The 22,328-nt window shown below is 41.5% G+C and overlaps 1 pseudogene; it reads right to left on the bottom strand.

Moving 5' to 3' along the window:
• Rps2-ps30 (ribosomal protein S2, pseudogene 30) overlaps positions 1-22,125 on the bottom strand; it is a 131,475-nt pseudogene extending 109,350 nt beyond the window's left edge.
• Between the last annotated feature and the right edge of the window lie 203 nt (positions 22,126-22,328).

Here is a 22,328-nt window from a genome sequence, read left to right as displayed (position 1 = left end):
ACACAAAGAAAACAGTGCTAAGGGGAAAACTCATAGCTCTGAGTGCCTGCAGAAAGAAACAGGAAAGAGCATATGTCAGCAGCTTGACAGCACACCTAAAAGCTCTAGAACAAAAAGAAGCAAATACACCCAGGAGGAGTAGAAGGCAGGAAATAATCAAACTTAGGGCTGAAATCAACCAAGAAGAAACAAAATTAATTAAACAAAGAATCAACAAAACCAGGAGTGGGTTCTTTGAGAAAATCAACAAGATAGATAAACCCTTAGCCAGATGAACCAGAGAACATAGAGAGCATGTCCAAATTAACAAAATCAGAAATGAAAATGGAGACATAACAAAAGAATCTAAGAAAATTCGAAAAATCATCATATCCTACTACAAAAGCCTATATTCAACAAAAGTGGAAAGTCTGAATGAAACAATTTTCTAGACAGATACCAGGTACCAAAGTCAAATCAGGATCAGATAAATGAACTAAACAACCCCATAACTCCTAAAGAAATAGAAGCAGTTATAAAAGTCTCCCAACCAAAAAGAGCCCAGGTCCAGATGGGTTCAGTGCAGAATTCTATCAGACCTTCACAGAAGACCTCATACCAATACTGTCCAAATTATTTCACAAAATAGAAACAGAAGAAACACTAACCAATTCATTCTATGAAGGCACAATTACTCTTATACCTAAACCATACAAAGACCCAACAAAGAAAGAGGACTTCGGACCATTTCCCTTATGATTATCGACACAAAAATACCCAATAAAATTCTTGCAAACTGAATCCAAGAACACATCAAAACGATCATCCATCATGATCAAGTAGGCCTCATCCCAGGGATACAGGGATGGTTCAATATATGGAAATCCATCAATATAATCCACTATATAAACAAACTCAAAGAAAAAACCCACATGATCATCTCATTACATGCTGAGAAAGCATTTGACAAAATTCAACCTCCTTTATGTTAAAAGTCTTGGAAAGATCAGGAATTCAAGCCCCAAACCTAAACATAGTAAAAGCCATACACAGCAAACCAGTAGCTAATATTAAACTAAATGGAGAGAAACTTGAAGCAATCCCACTAAAATCAGGGACTAGACAAGGCTGCCCACTCTCTCCCTACTTATTCAATATAGTTCTTGAAGTTCTAGCCAGAGCAGTCAGACAACAAAAGGAGGTCAAAGGGATATAAACTAGAAAGGAAGAAGTCAAAATATCACTATTTGCAGATGATATGATAGTATACTTAAGTGACCTTAAAAATTCTACCAGAGAACTACCAAGCCTGATAAACAACTTCAGAAAAGTGGCTGGGTATAAAATTAACTCAAAGAAATCAGTAGCCTTCCTCTACTCAAAGGATAAACAGGATGAGAAAGAAATTAGGGAAATGACACCTTTCACAATATTCCCAAATAATATAAAATACCTCGGTGTGATTCTAACAAAGCAAGTGAAAGATCTGTATGACAAGAATTTCAAATAAAGAAATTGAAGATCTCAGAAAATGGAAAGACCTCCCATGCTCATGGATTGGCAGGATTAAATATAGTAAAAATGGTCATTTTACCAAAAGCAATTTATAGATTCAGTGCAATCCCCATCAAAATTCCAACTCAATTCTTCATAGAGTTAGAAAGAGCAATTTGCAAATTCATTTAGAATAACAAAAGACCCAGGATATTGAAAACTGTCCTCAATAGTAAAAGAACTTCTGGGGGAATCACCATCCCTGACCTCAAGCAGTATTACAGAGCAATAGTGATAAAAACTGTATAATATTGGTACAGAGACAAGCAGATTGATCTGTGGAATAGAATTGAAGACCCAGAAATGAACCCACACACTTATGGTCACTTGATCTTGGACAAAGGAGCTAAAACCATCCAATGGAAAAAAAGATAGCATTTTCAACAAATGGTGCTTGTTCAACTGGAGGTCAGCATGTAGAGAATGCAGATTGATCCATGTTTATCACCCTGCACAAAGCTTAAGTCCAGGTGGATCAAGGACCTCCACATCAAACCAGATACACTCAAACTAATAGAAGAAAAAGTAGGAAAGAGCCTCGAACACATGGGCACTGGGGAAAAGTTCCTGAATATAACATCAATGTTTATGCTCTAAGATCAAAATCAACAAATGGGACCTTATAAAACTTCAAAGCTTCTGTAAAGTAAGGACACTGTCATTAGGACAAAACAGCAACCAACAGATTGGGAAAAGATCTTTACCAATCCTACATCTGATAGAGGGCTAATATCCAAAATATACAAAGTACTCAAGAAGTTAGACTCCATAGAGCCAAATATCCTATTAAAAAATGGGGTACAGAGCTAAACAAAGAATTGTCACCACCTGAAGCTCAAGAAGGACAACCGAAGTGCAGCTGCTTCAGTCCTTCTTAAAAGGGGGAACAAAAATATTCATAGGAGGAAATATGGAGACAAAATTTGGAGCAGAGACTGAAGGAATGGGCATTCAGAGCCTGCCCCACCTGGGGATTCAACCCACATATATATAGCCACCAAAACTAGACAATATTGATTAAGCCAAGAAACACATGCTGACAGGGGTCTGATATAGCTTTCAACTGAGAGATTCAGCCAGATCTGACAAATACAGAGGCAAATGCTAGCAACAAACCATTGAATTGTGAATGGGGCCCCGTTGGAGGAGTTAGAGAAAGGATTGAAGGAGCTGAAGGGGTTTGCAACCCCATAAGAACAACACCACCAGTCAACCAGAGCTACCAGGGACTAAAACACTACCCAAAGAGTACATGGACAGACCCAGGGCTCCAGCTGCATCTGTAGCAGAGGATGGCCTTGTTGGGCACCAATGGGAGGAAAAGCCCTTGGTCCTGCCAAGGCTACCCACAGTGTAGGAGACTATCAGGGTAGGGAGATGGGAAGGGGGAGTGGTTGGGGAGGGGGAACACCTGTATGGAAAAATGGGAAGAGGATAGCATAGCAGGCTTATGACTGGGAAACCTGGAAAGCGAATAACATTTGAAATGTAAATAAAAGTTATCCAATAATTAAAAAAAAAACCCTAGACGAGAGGATTTTGAATACTTTTACTGCAAAGCAATGACAGTCTGAAGAAACAGATATGTTTAACCATACATGAACTTTTTTAATGTATGGATTTATTAACATTTTATTTTATACTCATCAATGTACATATAATTTTTATAATTTTTATGCTTGTACCTATCATTAACATTTTATTTTAATTTTATAAAACAACATGCATAAATTGTTACTTTATTTTTAATATGGAAAAACAAATGTTTGTTTCTTGTAAAATGGATATACAGACTTTGAAACTAGGCCAGACCTGCTAATACATACATGTTTTTCATTTTTCATCTCAGCAATTGGAAGGCAGAGACAGAAGGTTATCTGCGTGATCAAGACCAGCCAGGTCTACATAGAGAGCTCCAGGCCATCCTAGGCTAAAACCTGACACCCTATCTCAAAAAAAAAAAAAAAAAAAAAAGGACGTTGTTTTCCTCATGCTCATGTCAATCAGTGACACTGCCAATCTTTAGTCTCTCAGCTCCCCGCCCAAAGCCAGAAGTAAAAAGTGCTGCTGAGGATGCGGGAGGTTTGGCTTGAGCCCGCCTCTCTCAATTTTAAAAACAAATTCCAAGAGGCCAACGAAAACATATTATTTTGAAAATGTCGTCCGTCTTTCAAGGTTGTTATTATTTTCTTCCTCGCATAGTATGAGGTTTCATGTGGTAGCCCAGGCAATTTTTTACAGCTAAACACATAGTCTGAGGACAAAATATAGTTGTGGTCTGCCGAAAGCCTGAAGCCTTAAACAGGATAGCATGCTGATTTTCTTCATGTCTGGAATAGGATAAGAAAGAATCTCCTGATTTAAGTATGCTCTGCAACATTTATCATAGAGAAAGGAAGGAAGGAAAGAAAGGAGGAAGGAAGGAAGGAAGGAAGGAAGGAAGGAAGGAAGGAAGCCCATGAACATCCATTATCTTTAAAAATATTTGGTTTTTAAAATTCCAACTACTGTATGATGCCCACATTTATATTTAGTTATAGAAAGATTCTATAAGCCGTCTTTATGCACCTTGGTTTCTTGGCTGTATGGTTCATACTTCCCCCCAGCGTCTTGGAAGAATTGTTGGGATTTGAATTTGAGCCAAAAAGAAAAAAAAGCTAAAGAGGCTAGGAAGCGCTTACAGATGGAGATAATTAGCATATTAAAATAGGCCAGCCAGATTTTTTTTTTAAATCAGGAAATAGAGGGTAAGTGCTCTTTCTGGCAAGGCAATAGAAGCTGTGTGGACAGAGGAAATGCGATTCAAACTGGTATGAGAACGGTATTTCACTTGAACCAGGTTTCAAAAGACTGAAGCAGGAGTTCCTGTGAGTGAAAGCCATGAAGCTGGCGGGCTGCGCTGGGGCCTTCCTTGAAATTCTGCTCCAAGAGTACTGTTTTGAATTTTGTTTGAATGTCTTAGAATGGGAGCCACTTGGTTCCCGAAGACACAGGATAAACACGGAGAACCCCATTGCTTCCCGATGTGTGGTGGAGGAAGTGGCATTCTGGTGCCGCCTCCCATTGAAAGGGGATTATAGAAGCTGGTGAGATGGGAAAGAAGGCCCTAGAACAAAATCTCAGGCTCCTTGGACATTTTTCTTGCCAATACTAAGGCAACAACAGCCCGAGGCTGATGTGGGGATCAGGCTCTATCAATGGGGTGTGCCTAATTGCAAGATAATCCACTGGGATTTCCTGAGGTCCTGATGCAGTCAGCCCTTCCAGTTAAGGGTCTTACGTCTTATTTGAAACAGTCATGAGAGTCGGATCTAAAGTAGAGATTTTGATGGGTAGGGTAGGCACTGACTGAATATGACTATCCCTGCAGGCAAGATTTAGTATTGACCAAGAATGAACATTCTTCATTTTCTGTGGTCATCTGCAAGTACAGTCAGCCATGGCTCCAACTCCACTCACCATGGGCTTCCCATAGGCAAACGTCTGTTATACATTTCTTCCTTTCATCAAGTAATTAGTACAAAGGACTGCACAGAGACATGATGAACTCAAAAAAAAAATGGAAGAAAAAATGGGTAGATTTACCACTAACCTACTTATAAAACAAGGTCAGTCTAAAAGATTCTTGTCATCCTTCAGTGGCTGGACCTCCATGGTTAATCACTTTTCCTTCTGTGAAGATGGAGACTTGGGTGTGCTACAGTGTAGAAGACTTCAAATAGATGTTACCTTGACCTTTTCAGTGGTTCTCAACCTCTAGGTTGTAACCTCTTTGGAAATCATTTATCAGATATCCTGCATATCAGATATTTACATTGAGGTCATAACAACAGCAAAATAACAGTAAAATAGCAACAAAATAATTTTATAGTTGGGGACCACCACAACATGAGGGTCACAGCATTGGAAAGATCAAGAACCTCTATGCTATATAAATAGTTCAGTTGTTGTGTGTCTCAGTGTGTGTGTGTTTTCTTCTTTTATTGAAAATATATTCTTTACTAACATAATATATCCTGCTTATGGTTTCCCCTCCCTCTAATCTTTCCAGTCCTTCCCCACCTCCCCTCTTTTTAGAATCTACTCTCTTTCTGTCTCTCATTATAAAAAAACAAAAAAACAAAAACAAAAAAAATAGTCTTCTAAGAGATATATTAAAATATAACCAAAAACTATAAGATAAAACAGTAACTGTCACATCAAAGTTGGACAGAACAAGTCAATAGAAGGAAAAGAGCCCAAGAGAGGGCACAAGAATCAGAGATTCCCCCTCATTCACACAATCAGGAATCTCATATCTCATATTAATTGATTCTTTCCAAATATCACAAAGCTAAAAGTATCTTAAAACTTATCATTCAGACAGGTATAGTTTTTCATAGCTTATGGTATGTCTTCTTAAGAGCAATAGGTCTTACCTATGGGAGATGAATGTCCTAGTCAAGGTTCGTATTCCTGCACAAAACATCATGACCAAGAAGAAAGTTGGGGAGGAAAGGGTTTATTCAGCTTCCACACTGCTGTTCATCACCAAAGGAAGTCATGACAGGAACTCACACAGGGCAGGAACTTGGAGGCAGGAGCTTATGCAGAGGCCATGGAGGGGTGCTGCTTACTGGCTTGCTTCCCCTGGCTTGCTCAGCTTGCTTTCTTATAGAACCCAGGGCTACCAGAACGGCACCAACCTCAACGGGCCCTCCCACCCTTAATTACTAATTGAGAAAATGCTTTCCAGCTGGATCTCATGGAGGCATTTCCTCAAGGGAGGCTCCTTTCTCTGTGATAACTCCAGCTTGTGTCAAGTTGCCACACAAAACCAGCCAGGACAGTGAGGGATTATTTCACACAGCCAGAGCAGGAAAGAATCTCATAGTACCCATCTCCGAAGGTGTTCCTGGCAAGCCCTTTATCTGTTGTTGCCTAGAATACACATTCTCAATCACTCTATGGAAGGACCATGACCAGCAAGAGCTAACTGAGGAAGAATTTTACCAGCAGATAAAGGGCTCTACCTGACAAGTGCAAACTGAGATTGGGAGTAGAGGTGGATTTAAAATGGTTAGGACACACAGAGAAGGCGAATATCAGGGGATGAAGTTAGTGAGGTGAACCAGAATACTCACTGAGGAGCTCCCTCACTGTCCTCTCCCACGTGTCTTCTGAAAGACAAGCTCATGGGGAACATAGGGGAGCTGCCTCCAACCTTGTGTACCAAAGTATATCTGCATAGGGTAAGATGTGGAGCGCAGCAGCCATTGAAATGTATGGCTTGGATCTAAAAGGCCCCTGTACTGCAGAGTTGGTTGGCAACCCAAAGACAGCTCTTCTGGACTCCCTACCATCATCACGTGTGTGCGAGCTTCACCTGACCACCTCAAGGTCAGAACTGAGTGTGGCGTATGCCATCCCGTTGACCACAGACGCAGGGATTCTTCAGGTGGGCAAACTTGGCTTGAGGGTCCCTCACTAACCTGGCCACAGCTTCCTCAGGATTACACCACCATTTGGCTTTTCCTGGGCTGAGGATTCTCCACAGTTCCACAGTTCTATATCATGACCCATTATTGAAGAAGGTCAGGGCAGGAATTCAAGAATATGAATTAGAAACAAAAAAAATTATGGGAAAACATGGCATTATTTGAGGCTCAGTTAGTTAGCTTTCTTACACATCAAAAGATCACCAGCCTGTAGATGGTACCTCCCATAGGTGGCTGAGTCCTCCTAGATCAGTTAACAATCAAGACAGTCTCCTGCAGTCTCGTCTCATCTAGGCCAGGCCTTAATAGAGCCTTTCCTCGCACATGGCTCTATGCTGTGTCTAGTTGACAGTTAAAGTCACAAACAGTATCCTAGTGACTATCAGAGCAGAGCAGTTATGTAAACCCTGAGTTATCTCATGCCCTGGTGTTCTCTCTCTCTCTCTCTCTCTCTCTCTCTCTCTCTCTCTCTCTCTCTCTCTCTTTCTCTCTCTCTCTCTCCTCTTCCTGTCCTCCCTCTCCTCCTCCCTCTTTCATGCATGCATGAAAAAGAAGTCCTGTAAGCACACAGTGAGATTTTAGACATCTATAAACAAGGAAGAAACTTGTCATGTTGACATCCTCATCTTGGACTTCCGGCTTTCAGAACTACCAGAAAGTTAGTGCCACCCAGCCTATGACACTTAGTTGTGGTGGCCTGCATTGACGAAGACAAGATCCCAGGACCGTCTGGCATTATTTATCACAGTGATAGTCACAGTGCAATTTTTTCATAACTGTATATCTCTTCACAGGCGAATTCACCAGACAAATACTTAAATACATTTATACCTCAGTAAATACAGGAAATATAAATTGCACTAAAAAGACAATGTCTTTTAAATCTTTCCACAAAGAATATGGCTTGAAAGTGTGTTCTTGCCTACGCTTTGGTCCTTGTTGAGAAGTGCCACTTAGGGGCTTGAGATGGCCCAGTAATTAAAAGTACTGGTTGTTCTTCCAGAGGTATGGGTTCAATTGCCAGCAACCAACATGTTGCCTCACAACCATGAAGAACTGTAGACTTATGGGATCTGGTGCCCTCTTCTGGTGTGCAGGCAAAACACCCATATACATGAAATAAATAAAGCTTAGAAGGAGGAGGAGGAAAAGTAGGAGGGGAGAAAGGAAAGAGAGGGAACAGGGGAGGCAGGGAGACAGAGGAATGGAGGGAGAAAGGAAAAAAGGAAGGGGCCATTTAGCAATATTCAGTGCACCTCAGGTGACCTGGGAAATACTTATTTGTCACATGCTGTGATTCTGTGACGCAAATACAGAAGCAATACCCTCAAATTAAAAAAACAAAACCAAAAAGAACACAGCCTTATTGTACGGTAGGTTAGAACAAATGACTTGCCAAGGGAAAAAAACATTGATTAAATCTATAAACTGTTGATAGCTTTGAAACTTAGGACTTGTTTTAAAGTGGTTAAAGCTTTCTGCTTCTCGTTGCATTCATGGAAGTCTGGCCTGGTGTAATATGTGTGTAACCAAGTATTATAAACTCAAAATTACTTTAATTCAAAGTTGATTTAAAATTTTTTGATAAGACCACAAATCCCAGTGGCAGTTAGTGAGGAAACTAACTGAAACGAAACATGGGAATTTGAAGTCATGAGAATGTCATTACACGGTAGCCTGGGTGAAGAATAATACTCAAATTCTAGTTACCATAAGGTTGTAAACAGCGTAAAAAGTCTTAGCAAGCAGCTTTGAAATCCAGCTCATTAGCATTTATTAAACTTTTATTAATATCTTGCTGTCCACACCAAATTTCTATAGAAATTTGCAAGAAGTATATAGGAGGAGTGTCTGCCTGGCTGATTCCGACTAGGTTTCTGTATGTTTCTATAGGCAAAGATTGAATCCTTGCGTTGAGCAGGACACAAGTAACCACGTGGCAAGGTGGAGAGAGGTGGCCACTTCCCACTCCTCTGTCTCCCTTAACAGACTGTTATATAATAGATTTTTTTATTAGCTTCCTTTTTAGGAAGTATAGCACTTCCTATCCATTCTTGGAAAAATAAAGAAGAAGTAAAGATGTGGTTTGCTCCTCAAGAACAAAATGAGGTACATTTCACATCGTACTGACCTAACCCCTTATTTGGACATTGCCAGGGACATTGTGTGTTTGGGGGGGATGTGGGGGTGGTGTGTGGGTGTGTATTTCAGTGTGTACAAGGATCATGGGGAGCTCTCACTTTGGGCTTAGTTTCCTAATCATTGTCTAGGTGATAGAATACTAAATCTGAACATGCTCCCTCACCCCTCTATCCTTTTGCCATGAGTAGAACCTTGAACTTACCTTTGTCTTGATCTTTGAGTTGATTAAGAATTTTTTTTAAAAAAGTGTTATAGGTTTGCTTATCGAATTTATCTCTTAACTTTTAACCTGTGTTACCTCAAGGCTAATTTACTTAAATTTCTCTTTTAGTAGAACGTTTATGAAATAGTGCTCTTGCCCACATACAAACTCTCTCTGAAAGCCAATTTAAGTAGCCCATCCGTCTTGATAATGAACTAGGGGCTGGCAGTCCTGTTGTCTCATCACTTTACAATGTGCACATTTTCCTGATGCTGAAAATTTTCCCTTCAAACTTTGGGGCTTAAAGAAGTACAATGAAATGCTGTGAATACAAATTGAATTTTAAAAACACCTTAGAAACTTTCGTTCTTTCTCATGCCTGATTGAACAGACTTTGAAGTGGAAAAAAGATTCGAGTCAATCTTTGAATAATAATAAGAAGCAATCAAAAACGCATTTGAGTCCTTGAAAGCTTAGTCTCTTCCCTGCTACAGAGCATGCGCAGATAAGAAATGAGTCCTCAAACTGCAAGTTGGTTCACCCAAGATTCCTTATTCTTGAGTGGCATGCCGAGAACGAGAACTTGTAACCTTTATCATCATTAATTTATGCTTGTCAAATTTACTAATTTTACCAAAAGCAAAACTTAAGCTAAAAGCAGTGGCTAACAGAGGTAGCGCTATTGAGTTAACTCGGAACAACATAGCGATCCCTCATCCATCCATCCATCCATCCATCCATCCATCCATCCATCCATCCGTTAAGTTCTGACGGTCACCCACTAAAGAGAGGATGTTCGGACGCATTTATCAGGTTTTCTTTAAAGCCCTGACCAGTCTAAGCCCTTGAAATAGAGCCTGTTGTCCAAAAAGTAAGTTATTAAAATTTCAAAGGATTGACAAATCCCAACAATTTTATTTCCTTTTTTGATATACTCTAATTTAATATTATGAGTCCAAAGCAAGTGTAGAAGCAGATTGGCATGCTTTCAAAGGGGTTGCTGAGTGTCTGCTTACTTATGCTTCGGTATGTTTTTAAATCCTTGTGAAATACATGGTCCATGGGCTGGAGATAAGACTCAGCGGTTAAAAGCCCTGACTGCGGGCTGGAGAGATGGCTCAGCGGTTAAGAGCACCCGACTGCTCTTCCAGAGGTCATGAGTTCAATTCCCAGCAACCACATGGTGGCTCACAACCATCTGTAAAGAGATCTGATGCCCTCTTCTGGTGTATCTGAAGACAGCTACAGTGCACTTATATATAATAAATAAATAAATCTATTAAAAAAAAAAAAAAAAAAAAAAGCCCTGACTGCTCTTTCAGAGGTTCTGAAATCCTAGCAACCACATGGTGGCTCACATCATCTGCAATGAGATCTGATGCACTCTTCTGGTGTGTCTGAAGACAGCTACAGTGTACTCATATATAATAAATAAATCTTAAAAAAAAAAGAAAGGGAAAAAAGAAAAGAGAAAAAGAAAGAAAACGCATGGTCCACATTTGACCTCCCAATGACCCAATCTACCACAGTGAAGATATAAGGAATTATTCTATTAGATGTCACTTTCATCATCCCCCAATATCAGAGAGTAAACATTAATAACATGCAAACTAGGGATCCAGACTCTACTTGAAATAAGAAACCTAGAGGCTTCTAGTGCTAGCATGCTTGTGAGAAGATCACATACTGAGGATTCCTGTGGAAGTGGAGGCTTCTGAGCGAGAGCCCCAAACCACTATCACATCAAAAATGCTTTTTAAACCTCTCCATGGGCTCAGAAATGAATCAATAAGAAAACATGGTGAAACGAGAAAACAGACAAGTCTGTGAAATGAGGGTTTCAAGTCTGAAGACATCCTACTGAGGCAACAGTTTAGAACTCAGTCACATCTCCTCCTTTTTATAGCTTTACTAATAAGGTTCTAGGAAGGTGAAGATGTTGTGGTGAAATTTTTAAAAGGCATTTCTTTTATTCTGCATTAGTGCCGGCACCATAGAGCTACATAGCATCTGTGGGATATTTTCATCTCAGCCAACAAAGCGTCTCACCCGCTAGACTCCATCCTATATCTCACTGCCGATGGCTACTCTCTGAGCCTGGCAACAATCTCTCTACCCATCTAGTTCCCAAGGCAGGTTGCCACCATGCCAGACATATGCATACCAATTCTGTGGTGACCCAGTTTGTCCTGCCACTACACACTCTCTTGAACTCAAATCGCCACATGAAAGAACACACAACACAATAACCTCTGATCCAATTGATAAGATATAACTGCCCACTTAGATGAGATATAGTTTGCTCAACTAGACACACAAAATCTTGTACACATCCATCCCTTAAGAATATTCATAGCAACCTGTAAATGTGCAGAGAAAAATTTTAGCATCAGCCTCCATGCTCTCTCAGCTGCTCTCTCTCCTCCAGTCTCCTCCTCCTCCAATACTTTTTCCCGCCCATCCTTCCTTCTTGTCCAATGACAGGCCTCATTCTATCCTTCACCTGCCTTCACCTGCATTGACATCATCCTACAGGAAAGGAGTTGAATCCTGTGTGTGGCAAGGCACAGCTTTCTGAATTATTATTTCGAAGTCATTTGATCTGTCTTGGGGTAAAAAAAAAAAATCCCTGCACTAGAACAGTGGTTCTCAACCTTTGGGCCTCGAGCCATTTGTTAAACCCTTATCTCCAAAACTATTTGCATTACTATTCATAACAGTAGTACAATTATAGTCATGAAGTAATGATGAAAATAATTTTATGGTTGGGCGTCTCCACAAAATGAGGAACTGTATTAAAGGGTCACAGCATGAGGGAGGTTGAGAACCACTGCACTAGAAAGAAAAAAGTCTTATAAATTAAGAGACCATTGACCCCCCCCAAAAAAAGGAAAAGAAAAAGAAAGAAAGAAGAAAGAAGGAAGGGTAGAGAGAAAGAAAAAGAAAAGGAAGAGGTATTTAAAAGCCTTGGAATACAAATAAGAAATTTGGGGATTAAAGTAGGTAAAGGTTTCAGTGATGATGATGATGGTGGTGGTGGTGGTGGTGGTGGTGGTGGTGGTGGTGGTGGTGGTGGTGGTGATGGTGATGGTGGTGGTGGTGATGGTGATGGTGGTGGTGGTGGTGGTGGTGGTGGTGGTGGTGGTGGTGATGGTGGTGGTGGAGGTGTGATGGTGATGGTGGTGGTGGTGGTGGTGGTGGTGGTGGTGGTGGTGGTGATGGTGGTGGTGGAGGTGTGATGGTGATGGTGGTGATGGTGATGGTGATGGTGGTGATGGTGGTGATAGTGGTAGAGGTGGTGGTGGTGGTGATGGTGGTGGTGGTAGAGGTGTGATGGTGGTGGTGGTGGTGGTGGTGGTGGTGGTGGTGGTGGTGGTGGTGGTGATGGTGGTGGTGGTGGTGATGGTGGTGGTGGTGGTGGTGTGATGGTGATGGTGATAGTGGTGATGGTGGTGATGGTGGTGATGGTGGTGGTGGTGGTGGTGGTGGTGGTAGAGGTGTGGTGATGGTGGTGGTGGTGGTGGTGGTGGTGGTGGTGGTGGTGATGCTGGTGGTGGTGGTGGTGGTGGTGGTGGTGGTGGTGGTGGTGGTAGTGGTGGTGGTGGTAGTGGTGTGGTTATCTGGACTTGGCAAATTACTTAGTTAACACTAGGCCTTTGCTAAGCATGTTATTCCTTTGGTCTCACTTAGCAGATGGCTGACATCACTAGTCTACTTCAAAGAGTCATCATCGAAAGTCAAACACAAGTAAAGATGAAAGCTGAGACCTGATTCTTTGCCTACAAGGCTGACTGCATCAAGTTTATAATTTTTCAGGTGTTTATAATGTGGTACCTTAAAATCCGTCAAACTAAATACCTGCTTTTACTTAGTGATCCACAGTGACTCCTGTTGGGTGCCATAAACTAAGTATTCTCTGTTTTCAGAGGTCACCCCAAAAACTCCAGTGAATCAGAACCTACTGAGTTGCCAAAGGGAGTCAGAGCATAGCCACCCTGGTTCATAGGTGTCCACAGGACCCAGAAGGTGGCACTCCTAGCTATGAGCACCTAGCCTAGCACTCCTGCATGAGGCTCTGTCCTTCCTGAAAGAAAGAAAACAGGGATGTGACAATTAATACCACCGTCACTCATGAATAATGAGCAAATCAGCCTGCTGAAAACAGAATTAACAGTCAGGGCAATGCTAAAGGGAATGAAAGAAATCTGAGAATTTAGGGAAGAAACCATATAGGAGCCATGCTGGAAAGGATTAGCACCTCTGCAAGAGAGAACTCCAGTCAAGTGAAGACGACTTCCTGAGAGGTAAAAGAAGATGCTGACAATGTCAGGGATTTCTTCTGTATTCTATCCCTTTTAGTCTACCGGCATTTACTACCTGTTGCAGACAGCTCACAAGGATGCTGTCCTACAGCACTGCCCTGGTATAATTAGTAAAGCTAGTTTCTCCCCTGCTGGTGAGTAAAAAAAAAAAAAAAGATGTTTATTTACCGCGGTTACACTGGTTGCTAATACTGCACATCAGTTCAAATGTTTATTCCCACGTAGATTCCAAGCTTCTAAATGTGAACAATTGAACTCTCCCCCTCATCCCGGACTGTGGCTCCTCTCCTTCTCACCCAAGATTTCTCTTTTTCTTCTTCCCTCCTTCCTCATTGGGATGGTTTGTATGTGCTCGGCCCAGGGAACGTCACTATTAGAAGGTGTGGCCCTGTTTGAGTAGGTGTGGCCTTGTTGGAGTAGGTGTATCACCATGGATGTGGGCTTTAAGACCCTCCTCCTAGCTGCCTGGAAGTCAGTATTCTGCTAGCAGTCCTCAGTTGAAGATGTAGAACTCTCAGCTCCTCCGACACCCTGCCTGCCTAAATGTTGCCATGCTCCTGCCTTGATGATAATGGACTGAACTCTGAACCTGTAAGCCAGCCCCAATTAAATGTTGTCCTTATAAAAGTTGCCTTGGTCATGGTATCTGTTCACAGCAGTAAAAACCTAAGACACTCATGCCTGCCAGCATCCAGGGTTTCTGGCCTTCCAGGTGTCCAGTCAAGAGTGATGGAAAGAGTTTATGGAGCAGAGGTTCTTTGTTCGTAGAATGGCAGCACACCCTTGACTTAGGACGTGCGTAAACTGATTCTACTAAGGGACTCTTCAGTGACTTATCTTGAGAATCCTCTCCATTTCTTACAAACATCCATCTAAGGAGCTACAGGGAAGGTTCAGTGGTTAAAAGCACTTGCTTCAGGCTGGAGAGATGGCTCAGTGGTTAAGAGTACCGACTGCTCTTCCTGAGGTCCTGAGTTCAAATCCCAGCAACCACATGGTGGCTCACAACCATCTGTAATGAGATCTGATGCCCTCTTCTGGTGCGTCTGAAGGCAGCTACAGTGTACTCATATACAATAAAATAAAATCTTTAAAAAAAAGCACTTGCTTCTCCTACAGATGGCCCATATTCAGTTCCCAGCACCCACATGGTGGCTCATAACCATCTGTAACTCCAGTTCCAGGGGAGTTACCATCCTTTTCTGTCCTTGACAGGCTCCTTAATCCAGGCTGAACACATAAACTCATGTACACATATGCATAATACACATAAAAAATAATTAATTAAAAAATTACAACACACCTGAGGATCTCTGGACTCCGGCTGCACCTGGTAACACACTTTTCTCAATCTCTCCCCAATATAGGGATATTTCTGTTTCATCATCTTTATGACCCTAAAATGCAAGGCTGACTTTGTTGTATCCATGACCCCATGTCGCACTCACCTGAAATGCTTACCTAGTCTTCTTAGTCCAAATAAACTCAGAGTCCCAAATATAACTACTCTCTGACAGAGCTGCCCAGATAGCCTTTCACACTTGAGATTCCCTAGGAGATACCTCAACCGGAAGGAATACTTCTCTGGTCAGCAAAGTGGGCCAGTTGAAGAAATGTCCTAACGGGAGGGGCAGGCATCTGTCAGAACTTCCTGTCATAAGAGTGATGGTCCTCAGCACAACTCTGCATGAAAAGCCTCCTGAGAACTCACTTTTCAACCTCTTCTCATGCTTGGATGTTCCTGACTAGAATGAGGAGACTATCTGCTTCTCAGATTCTTACTTGGAAGCCCTGGTCCATGACTTCAACTTGGAATAGGTGTCTGCTATTTTGAAGTCTGAGCTTCCACTTTATAACCTTGTTATAACAGGTTGCATATGTTCTATATTTAACAGCTTCCACTTTTACATATACCAAACTGCCACAGGCCTCACCCAATTGGGAATTAAAATTAAAATAAAAAAAAAGAAACATGCAATCCACTTATTTTGAAACTATGTTGGCAGGAGCGCCAACTAATAATTACCACATCCTCAAGTGTTCCAAAGATATTTTAGGGAGTTTACCAAAAGGGTGCCACACATATGCCCACAGCCCAATCTGTAGCTGTGTGGTGTCTGCCTTTTCCTTCCTTTCCTACTCTCACCTATAATTTTCCAAATTCTCTCTTTCCAGATTTGAAGGGTGTCAGCTCATTTCTGGGTTCCACGCAGCCATGGAGGCAATAGTCCCCTTACATACCACACACTGCATATGCTCACCGAAACTCTGAAATGGCTCCTTTCTCTGAAATGAACTGTGGGCCATCTCCTACTTTCTATAATCTTTCAAATAAATTAATATCCCTTCCCAGTCAAAAGCAAGACAAAACAAACAACAGTGACATTATTTCCCTGACCACTCCTTTTCTTGGCCAAAGCTACTCCTATCCTTAGCTCCCCAAAACCACAACCTCCGTGACCAAAATTCCTTCCTTCGTCCCCCTCTCATCCTTACAGAAAACAGAAATGCCCATGCATGTTGATGGATGGCAGGGAAGGGTGACACAGACAGGTCATTTCTGAGTCATTGCTCTGAAACTAGGGATCCCCACTGTTACACTGCTTTTACACTTTAAACTTGAAGGCCATTCTGGAGATGGGGAAACAGAGTGGCTGACAGTGTACATCTACTTGACGGAAGTGAAATTATAAATATGTAAATTTTACAAATGCAAAAGAAAAAATGTCTCTGGAAAGATGTCTAAGGAACTGAGTCTTGGAAGAGGCTGCTTCCAAGAAGAGACGTTGTTGACTGGGAAGAGCGGTAATGAAGATTTCCTCTCAACTGAATCTTATTTTCCATCTTTTCGAGTGTTTTACATGTGCCTATATTCGCCATTCAATATAAATTTTTAAATACTACTCAGTGAAAAGACTTCTAATTCTCCGGCTTTGAAGTTGTTGCCTATATGTCTTTATTAGCTCTACTGAGAAAGAATTTGCAATGGAGAGGGGGTTGGATAGTGGGGAGAGAGTTTTCTCTTTTCCTCCTTTTCACAGGCACATTCTTCAAAGCAGTAATATTCTTTTACAAAACATATCATTCTAAAGGCCATCCATTTATTATATTCTGATAAATATAAATTCAGTAAGTCTTCATTTCTCCAAGGAATTTAGACAATGATAAATTACAGAGTGGCTGATTTTTGTATATTCTTTCTATACATGGTTTCTTCCACAGTCCCTGATGGATCTGGCCAATGTTCTTTTAAATGAACAATATCGAAAGTTTCAAGCCAAGAGCACACATTTCAACATTATTATCCTATACATTTTTAATTTAGCCATTCTAAATGTCTTCATAGCATCGTACCCGGGGGTGCTTCTACTTCCGATGTCTGAACACTCCACTTGATCACTTGTTCCGTTCTCTCCTAGGCTTTCCTCACAAGGTAATATAAAAAGCATTTTATGTAAAAACAGACAAGTTAATTTGTTGTCTTTAAGAGACTCAAGGAATGTCTGTCACTGGTGCTGAAGCATGGCCTCACTTTCTCAAATCCTTAGCAACTGGGCTACAGTCAGGTACAAGGGTTGCTAGAGAAGGATCCAGGGAGTAATTTGGGAAATGGTACATAGAGTCAACACATGCAGGTATAAATAACACATGACATCAAAGACATTATTAGTACTGTACTCTCACAGGCAAAAGTCAGAGATCTCAGCTTCCCTTCTTCCCTCTAGGTCCTTGGTGTGACCAAAAATCTTCTAATAGGTGGAGGTTTCTTTGACCTGAACATTTCATGTACATACATGTGCATATGCACAAGCACACACACACACACACACACACACACACACACACACACACACCAGTGTGTAACATGCCAACTAGAGGTAAATGGTTACATAGACATAAACATAACACAGACACATGGAGACATACACACATACAGACACCCACAGCTACTCTCTCAAAGCTGCATCGCCCAACTCCAGGTTCTCAAGTGACATGGAGCCACAGGGCTATGTGTCACCTCCTTTTCCTTCCTCCCTCTCCCTCTGCACTCTTCTTCCTGTTCCACACATGGCTCTCCTTTGAATCCTTGTTCACTTCAAAGGCTGAAGCAATGTATGCTGGTCATTCTCTGTGTACCTGGCCTCTCTCAGCATCTGACATTGTAACAATTCTTTGGGAAAGTACATTTGTCTGTGAGCTTCATGAATTTACTCTGTCACTGCTTTTCTCTACTTTTGTGATTATTCAGTTTTGGGAGTTTTTTTGTTTTGTTTTGTTTTGTTTGCACAATTTTTTCATTGTTAGTATCATCAACTTAACCTATATTTATATAGGGCTCTTTCTAGAAGACACAAAGACCGCAAGGTTTCTTTTCCTTCCCCATAGAACATGCTAGCAAATGGAGATGAGACTCAATAAAACTGGCAGTTATAAAAGTAGCAGGTGTCAGGACTACAGCTAGGCCAAATTGGGGCTAGAGCAGAAGCACTTGAGCCTTTAGGTGTATGGGCAGAAATATTATCTGAGAGAAATGTTAAGTTTAAGTCTGAAGAGAAGCAACCATACACAGAAGGGGTTACTCTAGGTTGAACTGGATCAGCTGTTTTCCCTGGAACCTCAAGAGAGAGAAGTGGGTATGAGAAAATAAACACTCAAAAATTGGGGTCTGGAGATTCAGGGATTGGGTAGTCATAGGAAGTTGCAAGGGCTGGTGACTCAGGCCAACAAGACTATGAATGTTACAGCTCCCCATGCACCCCTCAAATGAGAAGCAGAAAACAAGTCAGTAAAGGGCATCAGACAGCAGGGAGCTCAGAGCAGCTCTTGTTTCTCTTTTCAAGGTACATGCTGGTACAGTAGTCAAAGCATTTCACATCTCAGTATCTGGAACGTTGACCACAGCTTTAGAGGGAAACTGTCAAGCTTTAGTCTCTAGCCTCAGCATCCCCAGAGCCTTGGCACCAATCCATTGCTGGCTTGGCCAAGCATGACCCTGACAGGAAACAGAAGCTTGGCACTCCTTGTTCCAATCCACAGGATCCTTTGACCCAACACCTGACACCAGTCAAAGGAAGCAAATCCGTAAACGAGAGAGCATCACTCCTTTGAAGAACTAAGGTGGTTTCACAATCACTTCAATGACATGAGATTTGATAACTTCCATCACTGGTGTCTACTGAGAGCTGAGTTCTAGGGGATCCACTATTTGATATATTCTCTAGTTCACTTCAAACAGTGCCATAAGACAGTAGTCAATATATAGCTAAAAGTTTACTGTTTCTTGGCTATGGTAATGTTTAATATATCTGAATAGGAAGCTTGTTTTATTTTAAAGATTAATTTATTTATTTTATGTGAGCACACTGTCACTCTTTGCAGACAACCAGAAGAGGGCATCAGATCCCATTACAGATGGTTGTGAGTTACCATGTGGCTGCTGGGAATTGAACTCAGGACCTCTGAGACAGCAGTCAGTGCTCTTAACCTCTGACCCATCTCTGCAGCCCCCATAGGAAGCTTATAATCATAAAGGCGCACCTTCTCTCTCTCCCTTGCCTCCTCTGTCAGTTTCCCCTTTCTCCCTCCATTTCTCACCCACACCTGTTTGTTTCATGTCTATCTCCACATCACCCGTTCACACGGGTTCACAGAGGGTCATACCCATTCATGGAGGGTCATACCCATTTACAGAGGCAAAGGCAAACCCAGGCAGCACACACGGGACCTCAACATAAGAAGTAAAACTAAAGCTTCAGGAGAGTTTGTTTGTGGCGATGGAGCCCCAGGACCAGGAGATCAGAAACAGTGAGAACATAAATAAAGAAAAGGGGAGACATCGAAGAATTGGTTGGCAGCAAGGAGAGGAGAGATGCCCAGAGGGACTCTCATGCTCAGGAAAGAGTAACAATAGAGGGGGCATATACCAAACACATATTTTTTAAATGTGTTTTTACTAGTGCATTCTGTTTCATTAGTGATTAAAACTGGCTGAAAATCATCAACCCCAAGTTTTATGGACAATTCCTTATAAGAGAAATAATACACTCACAAACAAGTTTCCACCATTCCTAAGAAATAACATTTTTTAATTTTATTTTTTCTTGGACATTTTATGTATTTACATTTCAAATGTTATCCCCCTTTTTCCCCTCTCCCATGTCCCCTCCCCCCTCTGCTATACCCTCTTCCCCTTCTCCTGCTTCTGTGAGGAAGGTCTTACTCCCACCCACTCACTCCAACCTCAACGTCCTGGCATTACCCTACATTGGGGAAATGAGCCTTCACAGGACCAAGGGCTTTTCCTTCTATTGATGCTGGACAATGCCATCCTCTGCTACATATGTGGCTGGAGTCATGGGTCCCGCCATGTGTACTCATTGGTTGGTGGTTTAGTCCCTGGGAGCTCTGGTTTGTTGATATTGTTGTTCTTCTTATAGTGTTGCAAACCCCTTCAGCTCCTTCAATCTAGCTCTTTCTCTAACTCCTCCATTGGGGTCCCCTTGTTCAGTCCAATGGTTAACTGCAACCATTCTCATCTGTAGCAGTAGGGCTCTGGCAGAGCCTCTCAGGGGGCACCCGTATCAGACTCCTGTCAGCAAACACTTCTTGGCATCAGCAATAGCGACTGGGTTTGGTGCCTGCATATGGGATGGATCCCCCGTTGTGCAGTCTCTGGATGACCAGGAAATAGCATTCTTGATAGGCTCACTACCATGATTGACTCTATTTGTTAGAAAGACAGGTGATCTTCCCTTTTCAGTCTAGCTTTAGACTAGGAGCAGAGCTTCCAAACGAGCACAGAATACATGGTCTGCATAAGCCCCATGTTTTATGTGCTTTGTTCTATGTAATCCACCAAGTAAGCTATGCATTATTATCTTCATGTTACCTAGTGAGTGCAATGACAGCTAGCAGTATCAGATAAACTTGTCTGGGAGACATGAGTGGCAGAATGCAATGGGGGTAAAAGCTTCGAATGCATAAGTCCAAAGTCTGTTTCTACTGTCCCCATGTGTGCCTCCTTATGATTGGTAGAGGAATCTCGGGTATCTGTGACTTCCAGCTGAACTGTCTAATCCTCTCTACGTTAGGGTAGAGGTTGGCACACCTGAAAAGTATGCACAGGAAAATAGTGTCAACATCTACTTCAGCAAGGTTTAATATACTTTTAACTTTAATGTTTGTTTTCTGTTTCTTCCTGTGTTAGAACAGTAGATGTTGTACAATGATTTACATGTATTCTGTGTACAGTGTTTTCTCACAGAGTGATTATCATCGTTGGTGTCTGTGATAAAGGAGAATGGGGTGCTTGGATTCACTGCCCTATTGCTGAGAATCATTATTATTTGAATCATGGGTATTACCATTGAATGAAAAATGAAAGGTGATCAGCTTTAGGTAGCAGTACATTTTCTGTCAAGCAACATGTGTAATAGTGGACTGAGATGGAGCAAAGCCATTTCTCTTGGGTGTTTAAGTTGAGAAAGAACTGGAAGAGCTTGAAGGGGCTCGAGACCCCATATGTACAACAATGCCAAGCAACCAGAGCTTCCAGGGACTAAGCCACTACCTAAAGACTAAAAAAAAAAACAAAAACAAAAAAACAAAAAAAAAAACAAACAAACAAACAAAAAAGCACAGTACAGGTTTTAATGCTCAGTCTCTTAATGGGGACCCTGGGGAGTCTATCCTTGCTGAAAATAATCTCATTCTTGGAAAATAATCCTATGTGACACAGAAGACACCACAAAAGGGGAGGGGAAAGTACCCTTTTTAATCATCTTAACCTCAACCAAATTCTTTTTCTTCATTTTTTAAAAGACGTATTCATTTTATTTTATGTGTATGAGTGGTTTGTCTGCATGGATGTGAATGTACCACATAAATGGCAGGCGCCCATAGAGGTCACATAGGGCACTGGATGCCCTAGAAATGGATGGTTCTGAACCAACAAGTGAGTTCCGGGAGCTAAACCCAGATCAGGTGCTTTTAACCACTGAGCCATCTCCAAAGCCCCCAGCTGAATCCTTCTTATATGCATAGCATCTTTTCTTTCCCCTTTCAACCAAATCTTGTATAATTCAAAAGTCAAAGGCAAACACCCTTGGAAGCAACTGTAGAAGCATGCAGTTTACATGTATGTATGGATGAAATGCCATTGACCTTTATAAACTGTTCTGTGGAGTCCCCACTTCCAAAATAAGTTGAAAACACAACATTTCCCCCTTGGTTTTTCAAATTTTGTTCACCTATAAGAATCTTTCTTTCTTGAAAGTCATACTCTGCTTAACTTTTGTCTGCGTGTTATGCTTTAGTTTTGCTTTCGTATTTGAGACAGTTCTCATGTAGCTCCAGATGGCCTAGCCTAAACCCCACTACGTACCTGAAGATGACCTTGAACTTCTGGTCCACTTGCAGCTTTTAATTCTGCAGTCCAAGATTCCGCCATGCCAACTCTATGCTAGAGAATGAACTCAAGACTTCACGTATATGAGATAAGCGCTCCACGAAATCTACACTTTCATTGTCACATTTTTGTATCTCAGTTGAACCTCAAACTTTTTTTTATTTCAATCCTGTATTTTCTTATGATCTCTTCTAAATAAATGCCACAAGGTTTTAAAAGTGCCTTGACATTCAGTTTTATCTCTC

Source organism: Rattus norvegicus, chromosome 4, assembly GCF_036323735.1.
Source record: "Rattus norvegicus strain BN/NHsdMcwi chromosome 4, GRCr8, whole genome shotgun sequence".
Taxonomy (NCBI): domain Eukaryota; kingdom Metazoa; phylum Chordata; class Mammalia; order Rodentia; family Muridae; genus Rattus; species Rattus norvegicus.
Note: the sequence above shows the minus strand (reverse complement) of the source record. Positions and strands in the feature narration are given on the sequence as shown.